The 11,802-nt window shown below is 33.6% G+C and overlaps 1 long non-coding RNA gene across 1 annotated transcript; it reads right to left on the minus strand.

Annotated features, from left to right (window-relative positions):
• Positions 1–446: 446 nt before the first annotated feature.
• On the minus strand, positions 447–11,467 carry LOC149375522 (uncharacterized). The gene is made up of 4 exons (XR_016293701.1): positions 11,392–11,467; positions 1,285–1,701; positions 1,095–1,197; positions 447–1,004 (listed from the first exon to the last, which is right to left on the minus strand). It is a non-coding gene; the product is annotated as an uncharacterized LOC149375522 (long non-coding RNA).
• Positions 11,468–11,802: the final 335 nt, after the last annotated feature.

Genomic DNA, 11,802 nt, shown 5'->3' on the forward strand with positions numbered 1-11,802 from the left:
CTTATCTGGAATAGTTAAAAAGAGATAAGAAAGCCATTAATATAAATTAATCAAACATCAAGTCACAGTATAAGTCCCTATAATGAGCAACGAATAATAATTGATGGATTAAAAATAGTAGATGTCTCAAAAAATATTCTACAACATCACTTTTAGTTGCATTAAGAGAAAGATTTTAACTGTCGATATCTATGTATAATTTTATTGTTTATTTAACAACAAATGCAAAACTAAAATACTCAAAAATCGCATGCACTAGAAGACAGGATTACTTATTACTGTACATAGTTGACAGTAGTTAATCACGTACAAGCTCGAAACTTTGTACAATCAATAATGCTACTTTCTTGGTTATACAATTTTTAACTTTTTTAAATTTTGCATTCGTTTTATCATAACTTTTTTATTTGTTAATTTGCGGAAAAATTCTGTCAAGGAATGATCGAATATTTTTTCTACTGAAAAGTGTGCAGTTAAAATTAAACCATGTGTATTACAATGTAGTTCAAAATTTATAGTCAATAAGTTATATTTCTTTACTTTGCCGCATCTGGTATTTATCTTTCTGCATTCTAGTACCACCGAGGATTTTTCACGCACCTATTTATTATAGGTGACCTGACTGTCATGGTGACATCAGGATTGATAATTATAGTTAAGGAATCGCTGGGCATGGACAAGTCACTATACACTATTTTCTGTGCTTACTCGACCGAGTTTGACCCTTTTCCTATTTTTTTACCATCCTGCTTTTTGGCTACTATGGGTACAATCGGTGACTTTTCTACCACAAAGTTTGAGGTAGAGTATTTAACTTTTTTATTTGTAGGAACGATTAAGGATCTAGGAGATATTATTTCTATAAACTCAACCCAGTCTTATCTTTTCCGTTTGTAACGAGGTTTGTTGCAAACACTTCTATCTTGGGCTGCAATTTTACGGCGTCTTGGTGATGGCAAGTCAAAGCGTTTACATTTTTTTTCTGCTTGGCTCTACTTCTCTAGCTGCAACGATAAATGATAGTATGCAAATCATACACGCACTTGATTTGGCAATAATAATCATAAAAAAAAAAAATTTCTCAAAATACTTACTGTCGTGTTGCTCCTGACTATAGCTGTGATCGTGGAATTTTTTTTCCTCTGTTAAATCATTTGTCTTGTCTTGGCACATCTGTGATAAGATGTATGTGTAGCCCTGTAGAAAATTATTTATTATTTTTTATTTCATATCTTTAACACTCTTCAATATTTACAGCCTAATAAATAAAGTGACGAAACTCACACACACTGTGTTCCTGTAAGTCTCGCAGTCATCCTCGACGACGCTTACATTCCTAGAGTCGCTAGAAAAATTTCTGGTGTCCAACTCATGGCTAATAAAAAGCACTTTAGAAGGTTGAACCTCATGTCTCACGAGCTTCTTCCAATCCAAGTCAACCTCCTTAAAAAATATGTGCCTTTTCAGCACCGTACCATCTCTGGAGCCCTGGCCCAGTCGCACGCTTGGATTTTTCTTAAGCAGTTGAATAATAAAGCTACGGAGGCTTCAGTTCACTGTGACGGGGTATGGAAGCTCAGAATGAAGGATACGCTGTGATATTACTATGCTGTCATGTTCTGCTCTCTGATCCGGTGAGAATGGTGAGGCACCTGTCGCTAACTCGAAGGTCAGAACACCAATGTCCCACCAGTTGACTGCCTGTTTTAGGGTAATGCACAAACATGAGATCAAGATGATTTTGGTACACTACAAATCAGTTTTTTTTCTTTGTATAATCAAGACTAAAAGACTAACAATGTGAGAGAATAATTTTAATTTTTCATATGAGCCGCTTAAACCCTTTTTGAAAATCAAGAGTGATTAGGTGGAATTTAGTGAAAGCGTAGTTTAACGTTTAGAATAAGAAGCACTCTGGTGCTCTAAATGAATTATTGGAGTCTGTAAAGACTGGGACTAGGTTTTAGACTTTGGTTGATGAGATGACACAGTTCAATCATGTAATTTTTCATGTACTAAACTCAGACTGTAATTTTAGATATTCCACCGACCGTAAAAGTGATGGTTTCACACGAATCTTAAGGTACAAGATCATTGATGCAAGATTAAGGTACCTCAGCCTCCAAACGATAAATTTGCGTCTTTTGGGTCTCTTTACGATGATGGTGAATTGATTCTTTTTTATCATACAGTTTGTTTTCATTGTTATTAAATTTTTCGTGATCAAAAAAGAAATTTGTTCCCACAACCACATATTATGTGATTTACATTGCACAGATAAATCTTATATTCTCATGATTTTATACACATACTTCGCAGATATAGGTTTAAATTTTTTTTAAAGTTATCTTATTCAGAGATGGTTGTTTTATCTCGTCATAAAATAAAAAAAGTCTCTATTAAATGACTCTATACAAGCACGAATTGGTTATTAATTTTTCTTTGATCAAAAAAATTTTGAGTATGTATTACAACTATAATTACAATTGTATCTACTTAATTAACTAAGTTGAATTAATGAAAACACTAATTTTAGCGTTTTTTAATGATAATCAGTAATACAATATGAGCAGTAGAGTAAAACTATACCTAAACTTTCCCTAATTGTCATTTGAAATTTTTTTAATTTTTATAATAAATTGTGCACGCATGTGTATTACACTTTGTCGTGTCTGTGTATTGGAAAATTAGGGAAAAGAGAGAAAATAAAAAAGAATTTAAACTCATTTTGTTATCAATTAATAGCTGAACTCATTAGTACGGTGCGGTAGTGATATTAGCCGTAGACCAACATGACTGACAACTTGCTCTTCACACGCATACTTTTGTGTGTCTGCAAGATTGATACAATGTGTTAGGAAGATTCCTTTTCTTTATTTCCTCTCTTTTTTCAACTTTTCAATGCCAGATAAGGTCTAGTACACATGCGTGCTCAGTGTATTATGAAAAAATAAAAATTTTAAAATAATAATCAGGTAAAATGTCGGTAGTTTAACTCCACTGCTTATTTTATAAGTTTAATTTATTAACTTTAATATTTCATCAGTCGTTAGGAGAAACATTAAGTTGACAAAAAAAGCTCTGTTACTGTATTCTAATTTCAATCTTATTTTTTGCATCAGTAAAACCATATTTAAAAACTAATGATAAGTTTCGTGAAAATGAATTTCATTAGTCATGCATGACGTGAGAAAATTTATTACTAAAATGTATTACAAAAAAATGACTTTCTATTTATTATAAATTTTTAAGTCACTCATACCATACCGTTAAAAAAAATTGTCCAAAATAAAACTTTTGTGTTCCTTAAATTGTAAGTTAATAAATGTTTAACTACCATTTACTGGACTAGAGCAGGTAATCACATAGTAACGTAAGGGTATATTTTAGCAAGATTAGAGAAATGACACCATCGTATTATTGCGCGGTTCTTACTGAAGAAAAGAAAACCTTAATATCTGGACCACTTCACTCTCGCTATGAATGCCTTAAAAAAACTGATAAATCATAAGGTACTTGACATTCAGCTTAGAAAGAGGGCCTCTGTGTTATACGAAGTTCACGAGTTTTCATTTCTAATGTAAAAGAATATCATGGGATTATGTTAGAGCATTGTTAATCAAAGTATTCAGCGAAAAACTTGGCTGGGCTCCTATAAAATTACATTTACATAAAAATAAATTTTTTTTATAGAATAGACAAGTCAGACCACCCCTGTGAATCCTTGTGATGAACTGTTATGGTTAGAAGAAAATGGTGATAGTCTAGAAGTTGAGTTTATGAAATGGAAATCCATGTCTAGCTTACGTGCGTTACTTGATTTGTGTTCTTACAACGAGTTCAACGATCAATTTCCGTGCCAAAAGAAACAAACAGCTTTTTATTTAGTATTCTCGTAATGAACAAAAAATAAAAAAAATAAAAAATATTTCTTATAACAATAATCTTGGCCATTTGAAATTTTAAAGTAAAAATCATATTTCAATCGGACATATGATGTCACATCACATAAATTTTCTGAAAATTGGCCTGCAATTGCTGAAATATTGCTCGACATTGCGAAAAACGAAGAAAACAGAGTTAAGTCAAAAATTTTTTAAAATTTATAATGAAAGTCTTATAATTGAAGGTAGGTCAGCTGATGCAAACTAACTTAGTTTTAGCAGGATTGGCTCCGTCTGATTAGCGTACTTTTATTCTTGTGACATTTTTAAAGCTTAGGTGAGGTTCCTCCTTTCAGTTACATTCAGTGTGTACGTGAAAATTAACTGAATTTAAAACGAAAAAATGTTTTCAGATTTTCAAAAAGTCTCGTAAGTCATTTTTTTACTTCTTCTTTTATAAGGAAGCATACCAGTAAAATCAACGAAATGCAAAGGTCTTTAGAGACCCATTGAAACTGAAGTCGCCAATGGATTTTTACTACAAATTTTGGTAGTTTTTATTTAGACTTCTATTTAACTCAAAACAAACAATTGTAGTTTAATACTGGTTTATTCTAAATTTGCAAACTTATCAAGTCTGTACTTCTTATCAAGAAAAGAGATAGTCAAATTACAAGTAGTATCAACTACAAAATCAGTCATACCCTTTGATTTTCGGTGATTGAAAGAAATAAGATATACACAGAAGTATATTTTATATTATGTGTTGATAACTTAATTAATAAAATACGTTAGACATAAGTTAGTTACAGGTAATATAATTTAGTAATAGCAACTATTTTTTTTGTCAAGTTAACTAATAAATTTGGTGGTGCATTGTACAACCCGAATTCGGTTAGATCGACCAAATTTTTTTTTTCCTACAGCCTGGTAAGCATGACGTGCTGTAGCTATACTCCACATACTTGTATGTTGTACTTTCACCCACATAGTATATGCTTTTCATTGTTTATTTATTAATTATAAAAATACGTATTGAAATCATGGCTAATCACTGAATGTCGTAATTCCAAGGGTAATTGCACCGTCTTTGATAAGACGTCTTATATTGCAGTAGGTTTTTGAAAATATTGTTTTATAAAAGGTATATCCATGCACGTTGTTCATATATTGTCTCTAAACACCCACTGATTTCTGCTTTTTTTCTTAAATTTTTAATTGTTTACTTGTAAATTTTTTATTTATTTCAATGCAGTTGATACTTTCGGATAAGTATCTTTATCAATCTCGGGCTTGAGGGTTGGGTGTGACTTTTGAGACTTTCTTTCAGTTACCTAGAGTGTTTGAAAAATTATGTCAGCTTATTAATTATTTAAATAGTGAAAAAACCGTGATTTAAAATGAATTCAACCTATACATTTGGTTCAATAGAAACACAATTATGTTAATTTCTTACCCCATAATTTCTTTATCATTATGACTTTAAATGTAAAAATCCTTCAAAAATTTATATTGGTACTAATAAAATTGGAGGCACTAATGTTTTTTCTCTTCCCTTAATGCCACGCTGTAATCCAAAAATTCTAAAAATGCAAGCCATTCTTTTTAACATATATGTTATCTGTTAAATATAAATAAAATACTCATTTTGTCTTTAAGTAAAAAAAAAAAAAATATACTACTGACATGCCTATTATGCAAAAAAGTTTTGGCCTCTTGATTTGTAATTTAGTGCCTGAAAATAATGATTTTAGCCTCTTTATTTAAAACTGCGATTTAATATGGATATAAGTACGAGTCTATGACTTAACAAAACGACTTAATCATGTTTTAAGGGAAAGTATTTTTAAACATCATAAAATTTCCATAAAACATAATGGCAGCTTAAAATAAAAAAACCTTAATGTGGAGCATCATCCCCAAGTACTGAAAGAAAATGGGCCACTAATCAATTTCTGGCCTATGAGACACTTGGCGAAACGTAAGATTTTTAAAGATGTGGCCTCCAGTACAGGTGGATCTCAAGATATAATTGAGTGTGAAGTAAGTAAGCCTTGTGATCCTAGAATAACTCATACAAATATGTACAACACATAATGTAACATTAACCTCAGTTTTCTTGTTAAAATGTCACTTAAAGATTTTTTCATTTTCTTGTAGAATTTGTAAATATTTCATACAACTAAAGAAATATATTTTTCCGCCCTCGGGTGGTTTTAGAAGGCTGGTACTTCCTCGGGCAAAAAAGCAGTTTTCCGATACTCGTTCGAAAAGTCTCCTTTACGAACCTCGTTACGGACCTCGCCTTTGGCTCGGGTCGCAAACCTCTCGGTTCGCAAACAAAGACTTTTCGAACTCGTAGGAAAACTACTATTTCGCAATAGTGTGCGGAAAATGGGTGTTTTCCGCACTGGTATTAGTATGGAAAATCGATTTACCGACATAGTGTGCGACAAAGGTGTGCGGCAAAGGTTTTTCCACACACCGGAAAAAATTTTGCTACATACTGGAAATCAAAATTCATACCTATTTTGTACCTTTTTTCCTCACACATTGCGAAAAAACTTGTACGCAACTCGTGCGGGACGATTTCCCGCACTCATGTGATAGACTCGCACTCGTGGCCGGTGACGGTAACTCGTACCTTGCGATCACACTCGTGTGCTCAACTGGTACTCGTTCCCGTCAACTCCGGCCACTCGTGTGAGTCAATCACTACTCGTGCGGGAAATCGTCTTCTCCGCACTTGTTACGTAAATAACTATTGTTATTCCAATGGCCCAAAACATTGTTTTAATAAGCATTATCATGCTTATAAAGTCATAAACGCTATAGATTACCATTGGATAAAAAGTTATCAAAGTCTGCCTGAATATAGTTTATGCCCATTGATTAAAATATAAGATGCATTTTTTGTTTCAACAAGTGATGTATTGATTAAATAACATAAAAATAAAATTGCAAAAAGAACGCGTGAAAGTAACAGCTCGTTCTTGTGGATGGCGAGGATTCTAGTCACGTTACGCGTAAGACAAAATATTTTTATTATTTAGCTTAATAAAATAAAACGAAGGAGTAAAAAAAATTTTAAAACATGTAAAAATTTAACAAGAATCACAAGAAATAATCATGAGATAATTAACTTATCGAAAGCTGAAAATTTCACAATCTGAATCATAGAGAATGAATGTTTTAAAGGCGAAATTAAAGCCTGCGAGGACAGAATAAAAATTTAAAGTTATAGAAAAATTGTAAATGTTAAGCCCTTTTCTACAATAAATTGATTTACTCAGAGCGTATGAATGCGTTACAAATTCAGAAGAAACAAGCTTGAAAAATACGCTGATTATCTAGTGTGGAACTTATGAAGTGGTCAAATTTTTAATTATTGAATATGATTGGTGATATTCATATGTAAGCAACGAAACACTTATAAATAAAGGTAAACACAAGTTTTATTAAACTAGACAACAAAATACTTAAAAAAATTTAATTACTAAGAGCCTTATTAGTAAGTTTTCACACGCTAAACCTCAAGCTCTAGTTATAGCTCCTACTCTGTAAAGACGTGTTGCTTTCAGGCAGGTTATTTTGAGCCATTATAATATATTAGAGAAAAGTGACAACAAGTAAAGGGTTGGAGTGTTTTATTTACACGTTTAACGACATGGAAAGTCCTATTAGAAGTAGTACATAGCTTATCTGCTATCTTAACTATTATGGTTTTGCAGCGTACGTCCAGTTACCGTGGCTTTCCCAAATTCATGTACAGTGATATTAGCACAAACGTTCAGGATACTTATACCAAGTTAAATGAAAGTATTGGTGACAAAAAAATGACAAATTACATAAATTTGATATCAAGAAGGAAATGCGTTAGATTTATCATCCATCTGATGTGCCTCATGATCTGAGCACTCTAAAAAACATTACGTTCATAATTAAAAGAAAAAGTCTCATGCGATGAATTCTTACTCACGGTTTTTACTCACACAGAGCATCTTGTAAATTCTGGGCCTCTTACGAATGCATCAGTAGACCCAGAAAATGAAACAACTTTTCTTGCAAACTACTTTTTAATCAGCATATTTTTAGGAGAGTTAAGAATTTAAAATATAAACGGGAGTTTAATATATTTGAAACGACAGTGGCTGTTGGAAAAAAGCCTTAGCATCAGACAAATTTTGGCAAAGATGAGTGTGTGAATAAAAGCCCATGCTTATATCGAGAAAAAAACTGTATTAAAATATACAGAGAAAAAAAATTTAATTTTTTATTAATTATCGTGCCCTTAAGAATATCTGAAGATGAGGATGTCCCATGAAAGAATTGCCAAGACCGACAATACAGCCGAATTACGGTGAAGTATTGACAAACTAATAATTGTATGCCAGGCGTTGGTCAATACTCACGCCAATGTCGAAATGATCATATGGGACCGAATTCTCTAACTGTATTGGTATTGGTCCAGGACTGTTAGCCGGGTCTGTCAAATAATAGTAGCTGCCAGTTCAACGCAGAGCATTTGATGACGGTACCTGTACAAATCTTGGGTTTTTCACATTTGTTGGTTGCAAGCGAAGAGAGAGAAAAAAAATAATTTTTCCGCCCTCGGGTGGTTTTAGAAGGCTGGTACTTCCTCGGGCAAAAAAGCAGTTTTCCGATACTCGTTCGAAAAGTCTCCTTTACGAACCTCGTTACGGACCTCGCCTTTGGCTCGGGTCGCAAACCTCTCGGTTCGCAAACAAAGACTTTTCGAACTCGTAGGAAAACTACTATTTTTTCTATTGTTTTTAATTGGTTATAAAGTCAGTAACACAAAGCTGTACGAAAAAAATTTTTTTAATATTCATAGACGCAGTATCGAACGAAACTACGCAAACAAAAAACCTCGTACATGAAAAGTCATTATACTGATGTAGATAAAGCATAAATGATAAATACGTTAAAAAAATTACGAAATTTTTTTTAGTAGAACTCTTATCTCTCATTCCTTTTAAAGCATAAATAGATAACGAAATTTTTCCAGCTTGTTCTACGAGTGTACGGTAGTTTCATAAAGTTTTAAAAATATTCAATAAAAATAACTTTGTAAAAAAAAATGTTACCAAAAACAGCGCACGACTTAGCAAACGTTTCTGGATCGAATGTTAATGATCAAACTCTGTAAACTATATCATGGACACTATTGAAGACCGAAAGTTTGAAAGTCAGTAAGTAAAATAGATGTAAAACTATGCATTTTATAAGTGGAATATGTGTTAAGACTAAAATCAACACGAGACAAGAAACAAAGAAGTATAGAAAAAAGGGAAACAGTAGTTTTCGTCGGATAAGTGTCGTCTTCGCAGGTCCTTCGGGCCGCAAAATAGCCGTGGAGAAGACGATACGTATCCGACGAAATAGTAGAAAGCTTATGTGACGAATGCTATTTTTTCTACCGAGGGCACACCAGCCTCTCAAAAACGCCCGAGGTAGGAAAACTACTATTTCCGCCCTCGGGTGGTTTTGGGAGGCTGGTACTTCCTCGGGCGAAAAAGCAGTTTTTCGGAACTCGTTCGAAAAGTCTCCTTTACGAACCCTCGTTACGTCCCTCGCCTTCGGCTCGGGCCGCAAACGTCTTGGTTCGCAAACAGAGACTTTTCAAACTCGTAGGAAAACTACCATTTCTTACCATGGGCACAAAGTGCAATTGCCGCTTTGCGCCCTCGGGTCACACTTTGCGCCCTTGTAATTACTTTGGGCCCATGAGTAGAAAAGTTTTTGCCAATAACCCTCCGGCCCAAAGTACTATTCTGCCCTAGGGCTCAAAGTGATTTACTGGGCGCAAAGTGTGACCACGGGCGCAAAATTGCGCTTTGTGCCCTCGGTAACAAAAACATTCGCGACTAGGGCACCAATCTACAACAAGCGCCCCCTTCGGGCGCTCATGTTTGTACTTGGTGCCCTAGTGACGTAATGTACCATATTGCTTTTCTATGACTAATCCACCTTCGGATAAAAACGGCAAAGGCAAAAAACACACGATACAACTTACGTCAGGCTTTACATGTAATGCTGAAGCTGCTTTTTTTGTGTCCTCGACATTAAAAATAACCTTTAGAAATCGAGAATAAGCGTACAACAACCGTAACGTTCGGGCACTAGAGTTAAACTGTACGCCTACAGCATGAAATCATTAATATCTATGAAAGTATAGGTATAGGTACTGATAGTGGGCCTGTAAGTATTTTTTTTTCGATGAGCAGAAACGGAGCCAAAGACATATTAAGGGACTGATGTTAATGTTTGATAGATTTTGGTAAGTTTTTTTTTATGGGTTGAACGTACCTACGCTGATTAAGTATTCCTGCAGAGTAATACATTACACGCGTTTAACGCACTTGACCCGTTAAAGCTTCAAAAAGCCCTTTCATTAGCTCGAGGTCCCATAAATGGCGACACCACTAAGTCAAATAATAACTCAAGAAGTATTTTTTTTTCTTATTTAGAGGCACATGTGGAAGCTCGAATGAATAAGGAATTTCAGAATATGAAATAATTTTTTTTTTTTTTTACCAAACAAAGAGGACGAGACGAGAGCTAAGCTCAGTTAATTTGCTTATCTCTTCAGCTCGGCTTTGGAGTTAAACGACATCGAGGCTTCACATTCGTTCCGTTATTGCTTAACTCATACATTTTATAGTAATCACTTTTTATAATGACGACCGCCAACTGTCTCAAATACTTAAGCATACAAAAATATGTTGCAAGTAAACCAAATTTTTCTTCTTATCATGGTAAAAGTGATAATGCTAGCTGTTGTAAGCCTCTTTCAACATTGCTAAGAATAAGTTATTTTTGAAAACTAAAAAATGCTTATTGTTTGTTGCACTTTACTTTTTTAACTACTACACTCAAAAATGAACATCCATACATCGTTAAAACTCAAAAAGCACGAACAGAAGAGTAATTGGAGAATAAGCTTTTATATTTAAGCAAGTAAATGCCTTAAAGGCCTGAAAAAGGAGTACAAAATCTTACGCTATATAACAATTGTGAGATTCCGTTATTTTCTTTTTTGTCAATATTAATATATGTACAGATTTTCAAAATCATCACCGTTATTGGCGCAACTTTTTATACATACAGCAATTCTAAATTAGGTATATACATGTGAAAAAGTTGTGATGTGGCTTTTTGTCTCACAAGTATACTTGACACGTATAGTTACAGTAAAGAATTGAAACCACGCTGTTGCTTGCACGTGTTCAGCGAGTAACACGTAGGAGCCTAAAATACACGCATACAGTGATACACTCATTAGAAATCAGTAGGGAAGGTTTGACGATTTTAATATTTAGTATTAAAAAACCAGGATAAGAATAATGAAAGATTTGACGGTACTAAAAAAATTGAAACTCTTACTTTTTAATTAACTTACATTTGTCAATGATTATTAAAACTTTCAAAACCCCCACATCATTATCATCCTTATTGTATATAAGAGTCACAAACATCATTTTACCTTTGTCACAGCTCTCCAGATTTTCCACTTTTTTAGATGCACTGTAGGAACAATTACTTATTTCGGCCATCTTTTTTATTTCATATTTTAAAATTACGTGTATCAAGAGCGTTTATTGTAAAAGACACAACCTATGACGATCGGATCCACAAAAAGAACTGCGCCGTACAGTGTTCGTACGATAGAGCTATTGACCAGGCGGGCTATTGAAGGTGCAAGTGATGGGAGGGGATAGATGAGTCGACACCAGCGTACGTAGTGGCAAAAACAGGAAACCTGAAGTACCAAATTACTGTCATTTTTGCTTAATGAAGAAAAGAATTACAGCATTTCGTCAAATTTACAGATGTTATCATCACGTATGCAAAAATAGTATCAATATTATTAAATTGCAGTTACACAAATGTAAAA

This window comes from Copidosoma floridanum, unplaced genomic scaffold, assembly GCF_036245765.1.
Source record: "Copidosoma floridanum isolate Cflo_tuat_1 unplaced genomic scaffold, Cflo_Japanese_pri ptg000006l, whole genome shotgun sequence".
Taxonomy (NCBI): Eukaryota; Metazoa; Arthropoda; class Insecta; order Hymenoptera; family Encyrtidae; genus Copidosoma; species Copidosoma floridanum.